At 38.4% G+C, this 13,245-nt stretch overlaps 1 protein-coding gene across 2 annotated transcripts in view; it reads left to right on the top strand.

Annotated features, from left to right (window-relative positions):
• DCC (DCC netrin 1 receptor) overlaps positions 1-13,245 on the top strand; it is a 1,038,093-nt gene that overhangs the window by 436,182 nt on the left and 588,666 nt on the right. The window lies entirely within an intron of this gene.

Below are 13,245 nucleotides of genomic sequence, written 5' to 3'. Positions count from 1 at the left end.
AAAGTGTGCCTCTGCTTGAATGAGGCTAACGTAATATTCATGACCATGGAGTCTTCACATGCACCTAGTCCACACTGATAATCTCCACATGACAAGTCCACATCTTGTGGTACTTGGGACATGCTTTTTTTGTTTGTTTATTTCTTTTTTAAGATTTATTTTCACTTATTCATACAAGAACTGGGTGTAGGCCAGAGGTATGGTGTGTGTGTTAAAGGATTCACCAGAGACAGAGTTAGTAACAGAAGAGGTGGATCTACTGAAATACACTACCAAGGGGAGCAGCAGGCAAAACAGGAGTGGTCTGCTGTGCCGTGTGGGTAGCTCCCTGGCCAGGGATCAAATTCACGCTACAGTGGCTGGTGATAACTTGATAGTGCTGAGACTTAACCCCTTGTGCCACCAGGGAGGCCCTTGAGACACACTTTCAAAACAAAGTCTTCTTCATTATTACACTGATAAATATGAAGGTCCTCAAACCCAAAGATCCATGGGAGGGCCAAAATGACTCTTTTTAGAGCCTTGGAGCGTGATTTGTAGCCAGTCATTTTGAAAGTTCCAATCTAAATATTTCTGCAGCTCTTTATCAAGGAGTTCTAAGCTCAGATGCCTGCAGGCAAGCACTTGTGAGATGTGCTGAGCACTGAGCACACCCCTGTCCAGTCACACTGAATACCCATGCACCACCGAGCTGGCTTGGAAGGCCAGGTCTGCAGAGGTCCATCACAGAACCATCAGCACCCTTGCACTTGAGTGGACACAAAGAAGTTTCTGGAGAAGACAGGCCTCTCACCTGCTCTCCTGTCTCTCAGCCCTGTGTGGAGGAGGCCTGGGATTTCACACAGATGGGACACATCAGGCTCTGCCAATTTTCATGACTGGATGTTAGTCTGCATGACCCCTTCTGATTATTAACATGCAGTAATGTGAACTCTTGAGCCCTTCTCAGGAAGTGGCTGTAGTCCATTTCACTTGATATCCCAGTTACAAACATGTTACTTTTAGGGCAGACTGGTATCAGTCTGATATCACTGGTTCTTAAAGTGTGCTGCTGGACCCAGTGCATTAGCATTATTTGGGAACTTGTTGAAAGTACCTACTCTGGACTTAATAAACCAAACTCTGGGCATGGGGTGTAGCTCTTTGCATTTTCACACGTCCTCTAGGTGGTTCTGATGCTTCCTGAAGTTTGAGAAGCACTGGTCTCAGACAGCCTCTCTCACATTTAGTGTGTGTGAGAAATGCCTGGAGAGTATCCCTGGAGTCTGGCTGAATATCTTTATTTATAACATTTATAATAAGCACTTTGGGAGATGTGGCTGTTCTGTGCCAGCATATTTATGAAGACTGGGTTGGGTATAATATTTATATGACTTAATTTTCTTTTATAAAATAGGGCTTTATATCAAACTTTGCTGAAACTATTATTTGAAAAGTTAGGAGAGAAGTGTTTTGCCAAGTGACACTGTTGTTGTTTTCTTTTAGCTGTTAAGAATGTGGTGCTTCCTATGGTTAATAAGATACTGTGTCTGAATTCTCAATGCATTAAATAGACTCTAGAGGCAAAATAATAAAAGATTTTTGTTGTAAAGGTCTGATTTCTACAATTGACTACTGTGTACTCCATACTGCGTACAAATATATAGACAGATGTGTAGATATGCACATATAAAAATGTACAAACACACACACAGGAGGTCTAATAACATCGGTTCATTCAACATTATTTTGTATAACATCATTGAGAAAAAATCAACCCCAGCCTAAGTGGAGTGAAATGACATTATTTGAGGATATGCATTCATTACAGGTAGTGCTACTTTTTATTTTCTCTGTGAAGCACTACCCTGAAATGTGACAGTGTTAGGAGGGGGACTTTGGGATGTGATGTAATTATGATGGGGCCACCTGAACGAATGGGCACTCTACTAAGAGACAGGTGAGAGAATTTGCTGCTTCTGCTCCCACCAAGGGCTCTACAAAGACAAGTTGACCAGAAGGGGCCTCTGACCAGACCCTAATTGTGTGAACACCCTGATCTTGGACTCTTGGCATCCATGCCTGTGAGCAGTAGGTTCCTGTTGCTTGTAAGTACCCAGTTTGCAGTACTTTGTGATGACAGACTAAGCGAAGTCATCCTCAAAGCAAGAAACTCCCTAATGCAGAAGTACTTAATCTTTAGTTTATGGGTTCACCAACATATCATATGGGATTATCAATTTTTTTTAAAGATTGCATGAGCATACAAGAACCGGTGTATAGGCCAGATGTGCGGGAGGGTGAGAGGATTCACCAGAGACAGAGTGGGGAGCAGAACAGGCAGACAAATGAAAACACTGCTGAGGGGCGCAGCGGGCGAGCCAGGAGAGGTCTGCTGCACCATGTGGGTATCTCCCTAGCCGGCTGGGATCGAACTTGTGCTAGAGGCTGTGGATAGCCTCACAGTTCTGCCCTCAACTGCCTGTGCCACCAGGGAGGCCTGGGATTATGAATTCTTTTCATAGTTAAAGACATCATAGTTTTCCTTAGCTTCTTAGATGGTTCTAGGACCTCCCAAAGATATAAGCACTACTGCTTTAGGCTATGACTGGAGTTGGAACAAATCTTTTATGTGTTTTGAGTTTTTTTACATTGCGGTATCATTGGTTTACAAACATCGGTTTGTGTTTTAGAGGTGTGGCATCTCCCCCTTCAAGTGTTGTTACCAAACCACACCCACCACCATGATGTCCATGGTCCTCCTCCTTAGTCCCTTGTGCTCCCTTCCTGCTTTGTTCTCTCTCTGCCCTGTTCTCTCTGTTAGCTTCATTTCTGCAGTCAGAGCTCTTGGGCTTATTTTTTGGTTTGACTTATTTTGACCATTTGTATTGTTTCTCTGTGTTGCACATATTAGTGACACCACCAGTATTTGTCTTTCCCCTTCTGACCTGCTTCCCACAGCATTGTCTCCATCAGTTCCATTCCTGTAATCACAAAGCCAAGAGTTTGTCTTTCTTAATAATTGAATAGTTTTCTATTATGTATCTAGACCACATCTTTTTTTTTTTTTAAAGATTTATTTATTTATTTATACAAGCACTGGGTACAGTCAGAAGCGCGGGAGGGTGAGAGAATCCACCAGAGCCAGAGCAGGGAGCAGAGCAGGCAGAAGGATCGAAGTACACTGCTGAGGGGCACAGCGGGCGGCAGGAGAGGTCTGCGCGCCATGTGGGACCCTCCTCTGGTGGCCGGGGAGCAGCCGGGGATCGAACCGGCGCTGCAGAGGCTGTGGGCAGCTTTGCAACCCAGTGCTCAACCGCTGCGCCACCGGGGAGGCCCATAGACCACATCTTCTTGATCTGTCTGTTTTGGGGCAGTTAGGTTGTTTCTACAGCTCAACTATTTTAAATAGTGCTGCAGCAAACACTGGAGTGTATATTCCCCTTCAAGTTAGTTGTTTTATATTTTTAGGTAGCTACCTAGGAGTGAAATTGTAGCATCATAAGGTGGACCCTTTTTTAATATTTCGAGAACCCTCCATACTGACTTCCAGAGGGGTTGGACTAGTCTACTTCCTACCCACAGTGTAAGAAGGTTCCTTTTCTCTACATCCTTGCCAATATTTATTGTTTTCTGGTGTTTTTGAGATGGATCATTCTCACAGGTGGTACCCATCATTGCTTTGATTTGTGTTTCCCTGACAAAAGTGATGATGAGCATTTTTTCATGTGCAAGGAATATCCTCTGACACCATCCTCCCAATCTCCTACTCAGGATGCTTCATTTCAAGTCACAGTTTGAAGAGCCTGTGGATAATGTTAAATGAGGACATGGACACATCTCCCCTTCTCTCTCACACACATGCAATTATGTGTTCCTTTCATGCTTTGCCCAGTGTCAAAAAATTTCTTCCTTTGTGAATACTATGAATCTGAATAATTTGATTAAGTGTTTTTTAAACTTCTTAGTTTCAGTTTTTCATGGGCAAACAGTCCTTTAAGCATACTTTAATTGGTAATTGATTCACTGACATAGATGACTGAATTTGGCTTATTTAACATTCTATAGATGTTTTCTAATTAATGAAGTTGGAGGAGTGGGTTATTTTATACAATATCATGTATGGCCAAGGAAGAACTGACTATTTTCATCAATCCTGAAAGAAATACAATTTATATCACAGTCTATTTTGTTTCCAAAACAGAAGAATAACTCAATTTTAAAGGCCTGCTGAGAATCCCATGTTATTTCAAAGTGATTTACGTTCTAGTTTTCCCTGCTTTCCAAATGTGTTTTCTTTTAATTCTAAAATGTGGATTTTGACAAGAAAAATGTTGCTGATAGACATTTATTTCACTGAGACATTAAAATAAACTACTGATTTCACTGTATTGGAAATATGTAAGGTGATACTTGTGACAATATTTGGGGGAAGCATATTTTGTTTTCATTTTGGTTATGATATCATTAGATCCTGCTCCAAGACTCTAATTTTGACAGCAAAACTGAAATTAACATTTTGTTAATCCATTTACATTGCTATAACAAAGTCCTATAGACTGGGCAACTTATAAACAACACAGTTTTTCGCAGTTCTGGAGACTAGAGGTCCAAGTTCAGGATGTTATTTTCACCAAACTTCCATCACCTAAAGTCATCATATTGAGGACTAGGATTTCAATGTGCAAATTTTGGGGACACAGTTATTTATTCAATAACTGGCTAAAATGAAAGAGAATATTCACTTCAAAAATTAAAATGTCTTCAATATAAATGTATCAGAATTAAACATCTCCCTGTGTGCATCTGTGCATTCAAAACTGATTTTATTTTTTATTTTTTAATTTTATATAGTTCTTACATCATTTTCCATTTTTGCACAGTGTATGCATTTTCACCTTGGTTATAGTCCCCATACAATTCCCACCCCCTTATTTTGACCCTAATCCCTCCTCTCTCTCCACCCCCCATAGTGTGTCTCTGGTTTATAGTTGTTTTTTGACTTTGATTTTTGATTTATTTATTATAATTAGTCTTTTTTCCTTGTCCCTTATTTAGGTTTTCTAAATTCCTGCTATGAGTGAGACCGTCCAGTATATTTTCTTTTCTAAAGTGGATTTTCCTTAACAACCACACTTAGTGACTGAAACATCTTTAGGACATGATTCTTTTTACTAATACATTTCATTTTACTTTGGTATAGCATTTAATCATTTCTCAAAGAAGATTTGGATAGGAACTAGGGAAAAGAGTAAAATGAAATTTGCATTTCTTTGTCTTTGAAGTTGTTCATCAATGCTTTTTGGATAAGCACTCTTTGTCTTTGCCTTTAAATTATATAAAATTTGTGTTCATGTGAAGTTTTAGAAGATACTGTACTTATATATATCTTTATCTTGGCCCACCAAGAATATGTTTGCCTTGCTTTGATATGTTTATTGAAAAATAATTTTAAAATATGGTTTTACTTTCTTGCATGAGAAAGTAAGATTTAATGAATATATTTTAATTCCTTTCTGGTGATCAGTGGATTTAGGGAGATTTTCAAAACAATATTTGCATATATTAGTAAGAAAAATAAAAGTTCTCTAATTATGCATAATATCAGTGATTAGGCTGTGTCTTTTCCATAGAAGATTCCAGAAAGAAAAGTTCCTTTTAAACTTTTATTGTAAGAAATGAATTATTATTATTCTGCCACCTGTTTGTTTTAAACCCTCAAGTATAATAATTTAACACATATTTATTCACTGCTACAATGTACCAAGGTTATTTGGAGCATAGGAATGAAACATAAAACATAGCCCCTAATCTAAAGTCTTAATATTTATAGATTGTATCATATATTAATGTTGTATGATAATTCAAAACTGTGTGTTTTATAAAAACAAATGAGCCAAGAAAATAGTGACTAAGAGCTCAGAAAATGAAAAAATTTAACTGAACCAGGTCAGCAGATTGATAATATTTGAGGAAATGGAAGGGATGTGTTAAGGGGATAAACATGGAAATGGGCTTCATTTAACAGAGAGTAACAAGAATCCTTTGGCTGGAATAAGATTTATGTGGAGCAATCATGGGGGAAAAAGAGATATACTTTCTATGTAGAGTTAAGTCTCAATTGTAGAGATGAAAGGGAGAAGTAGGAAATCCCCTTAACCATAATCCCATTCCTATAAATGCCTTGGCTTAATAGGGGAAAAATATACATATACAAGTGAATCTACCTGTCTAATAATCTATGAAAATAAAATGCCTTTCTTTTAATTGATGGTAAAGTCTCTATTAAGCAAGGTAACGAAGTATGTATCTATACATCAACACACGCTCAAGCACATGTGTTTTCATGTGAGTGTTGTTGCTGTCATTTATCACTATAAAAGGTTACACCTACTCAGCGAATTAGACATGAGAAGAGTCAAGACTGGATAAGCTTTTGTCTGACTTTGCTCCTAAGAGATCTTCATTTCCTGTACTAATCGACAGTGACATGTAAGTCATCATGAGTGACAATTGCAGACCTCTCATTAGAGGAAATAATTGCACAACAAGGCAGATTGATGAACGGATTGGTGTGTCCTCAGACACTGAGCTACTCCCCACCATCCGCCTTCTGGCAACACTGCTGTATATTATCAAATAGGTATTCAAGGCAGTTTAGGTAAAGCATCTTCACTTAGCAAAACAGATTATGATTCCTTAGAAATTTATGTGAAAGTAAAATCTAGCATATCTCTGAAATGTAATAATACTCATTCTGAGAACATTGTCCTATTCCAGAGTGCTTTTGATGTTCAGTTTGTACAACAGCATTTAGGATATGGAGGATTGGTTTTACATTTTATTTATACATGGAAATACAATAAGTGATCAGAGTATTTTGTTGAAGTCTACTGGTTAATTAAAAACAGAACATTAGCTTCTAATTTCATTTCAAACATTGCACTTCCAATGCCGGTACTTTTAACCAACATAGTTTGCCTCTTTCTTCCACAAAGTAATTGGCTCTAGTCCAGAAAAGGGTTTCTCAAACTTCAGTGAGCGTCAGAATCACCTGCAGGGTGTGTTAAAACACAGAGTATGAGACCTCATACCCTGGGCTTCTCATTTAGTAAATCTGGGGCGGGCCCGAATTTGTTTACATTTCTGAAATGTTCTTTGGTTTTGATGCCACTGTCCTGCCCCAGAAAAACTACTGAAAATACAAAAAACACTGCCTGTTAGAGTAGCTTTCTGTTGATTACATTCTATTGGAGACTCAGATCCTCAATTTTCCCAAGGAAACCTTCCTGGATCCCAGTTTTACATCATTTGGAAATCTCTCTGAGAAGTTTGCTCTTGTACTTGAATAAATGTTTTATATCCTGATTTGCTATAGCTTTTCTAGCCAGGCCTCATGTCTGTCTCTGTGAAGCAGATGGGCAATGTTCTTACTACAGAAGTGCTACCAATGGTGTTTTCAAAGGTTGGTTTTCTGATTTGCTGGTATCCAAGCACTGATGCAATTCCATTGTGCCTAAATTCTTGGTGTCACGAATATTTTTAGAACTATTCTAAATGTAACTTTGGTCTAACTAATCATCTCAGTCTGTCTTTTTGATGGATGGTCCAGTTGTCAAAACACTGAGATAGTCATTGTCCAAAAGAAACTATCTTAGATGTAATCCGTGCTGATTAATCATGACCAGATTGATTTTTGGGATCTTTCTAATCCAAACTGTCTGTGCATAACCTTAAATAAAATCACTAAAAATATGGCCAACAATTATGAGAAATTGAAGGATAAAGAGTAAAATATCTTCCTTATTTAAAGTATGTACATTATTCATCTATGCTTACAATAGTATTTATTCAATGTCTACTATGTGCCAAACACTCTTCCAAGTGCTGAGGACATCGCAGTTAGCTGAAAGATGAAGTCTGCATTCATGGAACTCATATTCTCAAGGTGGGGGAGTAGAGGAAGGTATGATAATAAGAAAGCATGTCAAGAGACAAGAGAATTTCAGATAGTTTAAGTGTTATGAAGGAAATAAAGCAGGATGATACGGTTACAGTGACTGTGGGGGTACAGTGCTATTTTAGGTATATTTTAAGGCAATTTTAGGCTATTTTAAGATCTGTTCAGCTCTTCTTGGAGAAGTGGCATTTGGGCTGAGTGGTAAAACAATTGGCAATGTTTAGGCTGATGGTAGAGGAAGAGCTTTTAGGATGAATAAAGAGAAATACCTAAAAAGTTCAGGTTTCATTGGTCATGAAAGGGAGTTGGTTTTCTTATATGTACATTGGAGAATCATGCAAAGCTGACAAAATGTCATTTATATTAAAAAGAAATCATTCTTACTGACACCTGGAAAATGCATTACAGGAGCTAAGACTAATTAGGTTAAGAGGAGATTTCATCAGACTTTTGTTTCAGACATTGACTTTAACTTTCAACTCCAACTTCTTTTGACTAAAAGGTGAACAAGTTATTTCTAACTATAGATCCTAGATGAAATATACAAGGAAACACTGTAAGGGACATTCTGTTTATAGAAGGGATCGTCATCTGCTATGAAATGACAGTGAACTGGGTGTTAGCAATGGGAATAGTGAAAAGTTCAATTCAGGACCTGTCATAGGTTTGGATCTAAAAAGTTTGCCTGCAAACATGGATTTAGGGAGTCTAGTACTACCCGTTGGTGTCCAGTCCTCTTTACTAGCTTGAATCATCCTCCAGCTTGTTGGGAGTATCAGTTCCTAAGAGCTCACAGTTCTGTATTTCTCTTTGCCAGCCACTCACTTCCTTCTAAGGCAACACTTTGGCCTTTCTCCACACTCTACCCACCTTCTTTTAGTCCTTTTCTTCCTACATTAATGGTTCTCAAAGTATGGTCTTGGGAGTAGTATCAATACCACCTGGGGACATGGTAGAACTGTAACTTCCAGACCCCACTCCAGCTCTACTTCACGAGAAATTCCATAGATGGAGGCTAGAATTATGTACTTTAACAATCCCTTCAGGTGATTCTGACAGATACTCAAGGTAAGAACCATTGTAATGAAGCAATCTTTCAATAAACCACATGAATCTCCTTTTATGATCCACTACAAGGAAATGCAACCTAGGAAAGAAGATGATGGGAAAACAAGAATTGAGGCTGTTTGCTGGATTTTGTACTGGGACATCTAGATGACTCATAGTTCCATTAGTTAATATGGTAAAGATATGGGGAGGAGCATGGTTGGAAAAATCAAGCATTCTGTTTAGAACTCTGTTAAAATAGATGTATTCTTAGATGTCCAAGAGAGAATGTTAAATAATCAGTAGATAAATTGGGAACTCATCTATAAAGTCAAAACTGAAGTCATAAATTTTAGAGTCTTAACTGTATAGATAATAAGATGTAGGGGGTGATCCCAGGAAGATAAGAGAAAGCACACACTTCTAATTTGTCATGTATTGGGAACTACACAAGTACGTTTGTGTCACTTTTTTCAAAAATTATGTAATATAATTTCATTAATTCCAAAAGGCCAATGTGCAACAAAACAAATAATATATAACTATATTAAGAATATGACTATTTGTATTGTATCTATGTAAGTAAGCAGATTTTACTAATTATTGATGAAAAAATTCAAGATTAATTTGCTTTAAGAATATATAGATAATTTTTCAACTAAAGAGAACTTTCTCTCTCTCTCTCTCTCTCTCTCTCTCTCTCTCTCACACACACACACACACACACACACACACACACACACACACACTTAGAAGGCAGAAAAGCAGTTGGTGAGATGTCAAAAACGCAGATCTGATCTGTCTCTGAATGTGAAATATGAGGCAGAGATATACAAAGATTGAAGCTAAGAATATTCTGGACGTGGGCCTCCCCGGTGGCGCAGCGGTTGAGCACTGGGTTGCGAAGCTGCCCGCGGCCTCGGCGGCGCCGGTTCGATCCCCGGCTGCTCCCCGGCCACCAGCGAGGGTCCCACATGGCGCGCAGACCTCTCCTGCTGCCCGCTGCTCCCCTCAGCAGTGTACTTCGGTCCTTCTGCCTGCTCTGCTTCCCGCTCTGGCTCTGGTGAATTCTCTCACCCTCCCGCACTTCTGACTGTACCCAGTGCATGTATAAACAAAAACAAACAAATAAATAAATAAATAAATAAACATGCCTCTATAAAAAAAAAAAAAAAAAAAAAAGAATATTCTGGACGTGACAATTTTTGTTCAAATGTATATAAATATGAAACTATTTTCATGATCAAACAAATACAGCAATGCAATTAAATTTTTATAATTTTATTATACTCAAATCATTAAAAGTTAAAGGAACTCTCCTGCACTGTTGGTGGGAGTGCAAACTGGTCAAACCACTATGGAGAGCTGTGTGGAGATTTCTGGACCTACGAGCTTCCATACGATCCAGCAATTCCACTCCTAGGTATTTACCCAAAGGACACAGAAACATCAATTGCAAAGAGCACCTGCACACCTATGTTGATAGCAGCACTGTTTACAATAGCTAAGCTTTGGAAACAGCCCAAATGCCCAAAAATAGATGACTGGATCAAGAAGATGTGGTACATATATACCACGGAATATTACTCAGCATTCAAAAAAGATAAACACATGCAATTTGCAGCAACATGGATGGCACTGGAAGGGATCATGCTCAGTGAAATAAGCCAAAAAGAAAAAGAAAAATACCGGATGGTCTCACTCATAGCAGGAATCTAGAAAACTTAAATAAGGGACCAGGAAAATGAATAACTGTAAGAAAGTGAAAATCAAAATCAACAAAAAACTATGAACCAGAGACACTCTATGGGGTGTGGGGGGCGGGGAGGGGAGGGATTGGGGTCAAAATAAGGGGGTTACAATTTTATGAGGAATATAAAAATAAAATTTATAATTAAAAATAAATAAATATTGAAAAAAAGAACAATGATGTAAAATATAAAAAAAAAAAGTTAAGTGTGTTCAATAACTCTGTGAATGTCCTAAATACCAGTACTTCCTTTTAACTTTATTTCTGATTGAGAAAGTAACTCTTACATGATTAAAAAAAAATCATATTCAAGATTTTTCATCACTCATTGCCCATTTAAAACACCATTCTCGTAGCATGCATGGTAGCTTCAGTTGTGGTGCTTATATTGCAACGATTAATATAGTTTCCAGAAGCAGATTGCTCAAGCAAATCTTAAGTATTTCTCTGCTACATAAAGACTAGCCACCAGGCCCTACTGGTGGCAAAAGGGGTTAAGATGTAGTGCTGTGAAGTTATCCATAGCCTCTGCAGCACAAATTCTATCCCTGGCCCTCCAGGGAGCTGCCCACATGGCACAGCAGACCTCTCCTGACTATCCCACTACTCCCCTCAGCAGTGTATTTCAGTCAGTCTGACTGTTCTGCTCCCCATTCTGTCTCTGGTGAATCATCTCTGCCCCTGCACCTCTGCCCTGTACCCCAGTTCTTGTTTGCATAAATACATAAATCTTAAAAAAAAAAAAGACTAGCAAAGGTGAGGAAAAGCAAGAAACATGTAGGAAAGAGGGGATCCACTCATGAGTGACTCATCTTCCACAGGTAATTTTTCTGTAGGCAACTTATGTCCTTTGTAGAACATTAGCATGACATAACAATGTACTTACAAACATGTGACCTGAAGTTAGATGTAATGAGCCTACCTTTTATCAACTGTCTGAGGTACTAATAAGGGTACTAATAAGGGTACTAATCATTTCCATGTCAGTTTTCTTATCAATAATGTGATAAATCTACAGGGCTATTGTAGGGCTTAAACATAAAACATTTGTAAAAGATTTAAATTGTTGCTTGGGCTGTAGGAAGTCTGCAATAACATCCTTAACTCCATTCCCACTGCCTCCAATCTTTGAGCTATAAGCATATCAGTTTAGGTAAATGCATCATTAGATTAGCCAGTGTCTGCCTAACATGAGGGAGAACTTCTGTCAAGGCTCGGTGGGCTGTTAAGTGACACAAAACAATACAGTACTTTTAAGTTTTCTAAGTATTGGTAATCTTGCCATATTCACCCTGTTTCTAACAAGCTTTCTGGCTCTCTGCCTTTTTAAATTCTTTCATACTTAGAATAATTTGATTTCTGCTTCTACCAACATGGGAGGGAAAAGCAAAAGAAGCAGCTACATTCTTCCTAATCAGGTGAAGACTAAAAATGAAAACCACCATTTAACCAATATTCATTATTTCTTGGCAACTCATAAAGGGGCAAACTAGCTTTATGAGGGGCAAGTAGAATATTAGTATCAACTGCAGATTTGTTATTAGGAAATATGTATTTTGTGTTTTATCTATACTATATAACCATCCATCTCTATAGCTGGCAATTATGCCTTGAATACCCTGATATATACTAGTCATTTTTCTAGGTGATACTGTAGTAAACTAAACAAAACATGCATATCTGATGGAACTAGTTTCTAGTGTCAGTACAGAGAAAGTTAACCAAAAACAATGCCGTGTGTTATATAGGGATTGAATGCTCAGAAAAAATCTTGATTTGGTAAGGGGTCATGACTGATGGGAGAGGAGTGTGTGACTATGTGTATTTTTATTAATAAATGGTTATATGACCCTATAAATGCTGTATTATCTTCTTAGGTGTTAATTACCCCATTCAGAGTGTACGTTTAGGAGAATAAGTGAACATGAGATCTAGGAATCCTAAAAGCCTGTCAGTTGTGACTTGAAACTTACCCAGACGACACTCTAGGAGTCATCCAACATTTAAGAAACCATCTTAGAGCCTCCCGTGGTGGTGCAGGTTTTTGAGCACAGCGCTGTGAAGCTGTCTGCAGCCTCTGCAGCGCTGGTTTGATCATGGCCTGGCCAGGAAGAGTCACACATGATGCAGCAGACCTCTCCTGTCACACCTGCTGCTCCCCTCAGCAGTGTATTTCATCAGTCTGCCTGTTCTGTTCCCTGCTCTGTCTCTGGTGAATCATCTCACCCTCCCACGAATCTGGCCTGTACCCTGGCTCTGTATAAATAAATAAATCTTAAAAAAAAAAAAAGAAGCCATCTCACCTTGCCCCACTTAATATATGGTACCTTTGGATTTTTTCCAGACAAATGGAATAGTTTACCTCCTATCTCTAGCATTGTGTGGTACATTCCAAACCAATTTGCAATCATTTCTTCAGATTAATTCACCATTTTATTCATTGATTCCTTTATCTAATATGTATTAAGTTTTACCATATGCCAGGAGCCATACTAGGACAATGAAATCA

Source organism: Talpa occidentalis, unplaced genomic scaffold (assembly GCF_014898055.3).
Source record: "Talpa occidentalis isolate TD23 unplaced genomic scaffold, MPIMG_talOcc4v2.1 talOcc4.13, whole genome shotgun sequence".
Taxonomy (NCBI): Eukaryota; Metazoa; Chordata; class Mammalia; order Eulipotyphla; family Talpidae; genus Talpa; species Talpa occidentalis.
This window is presented reverse-complemented; position numbering and strand designations above follow the sequence as displayed.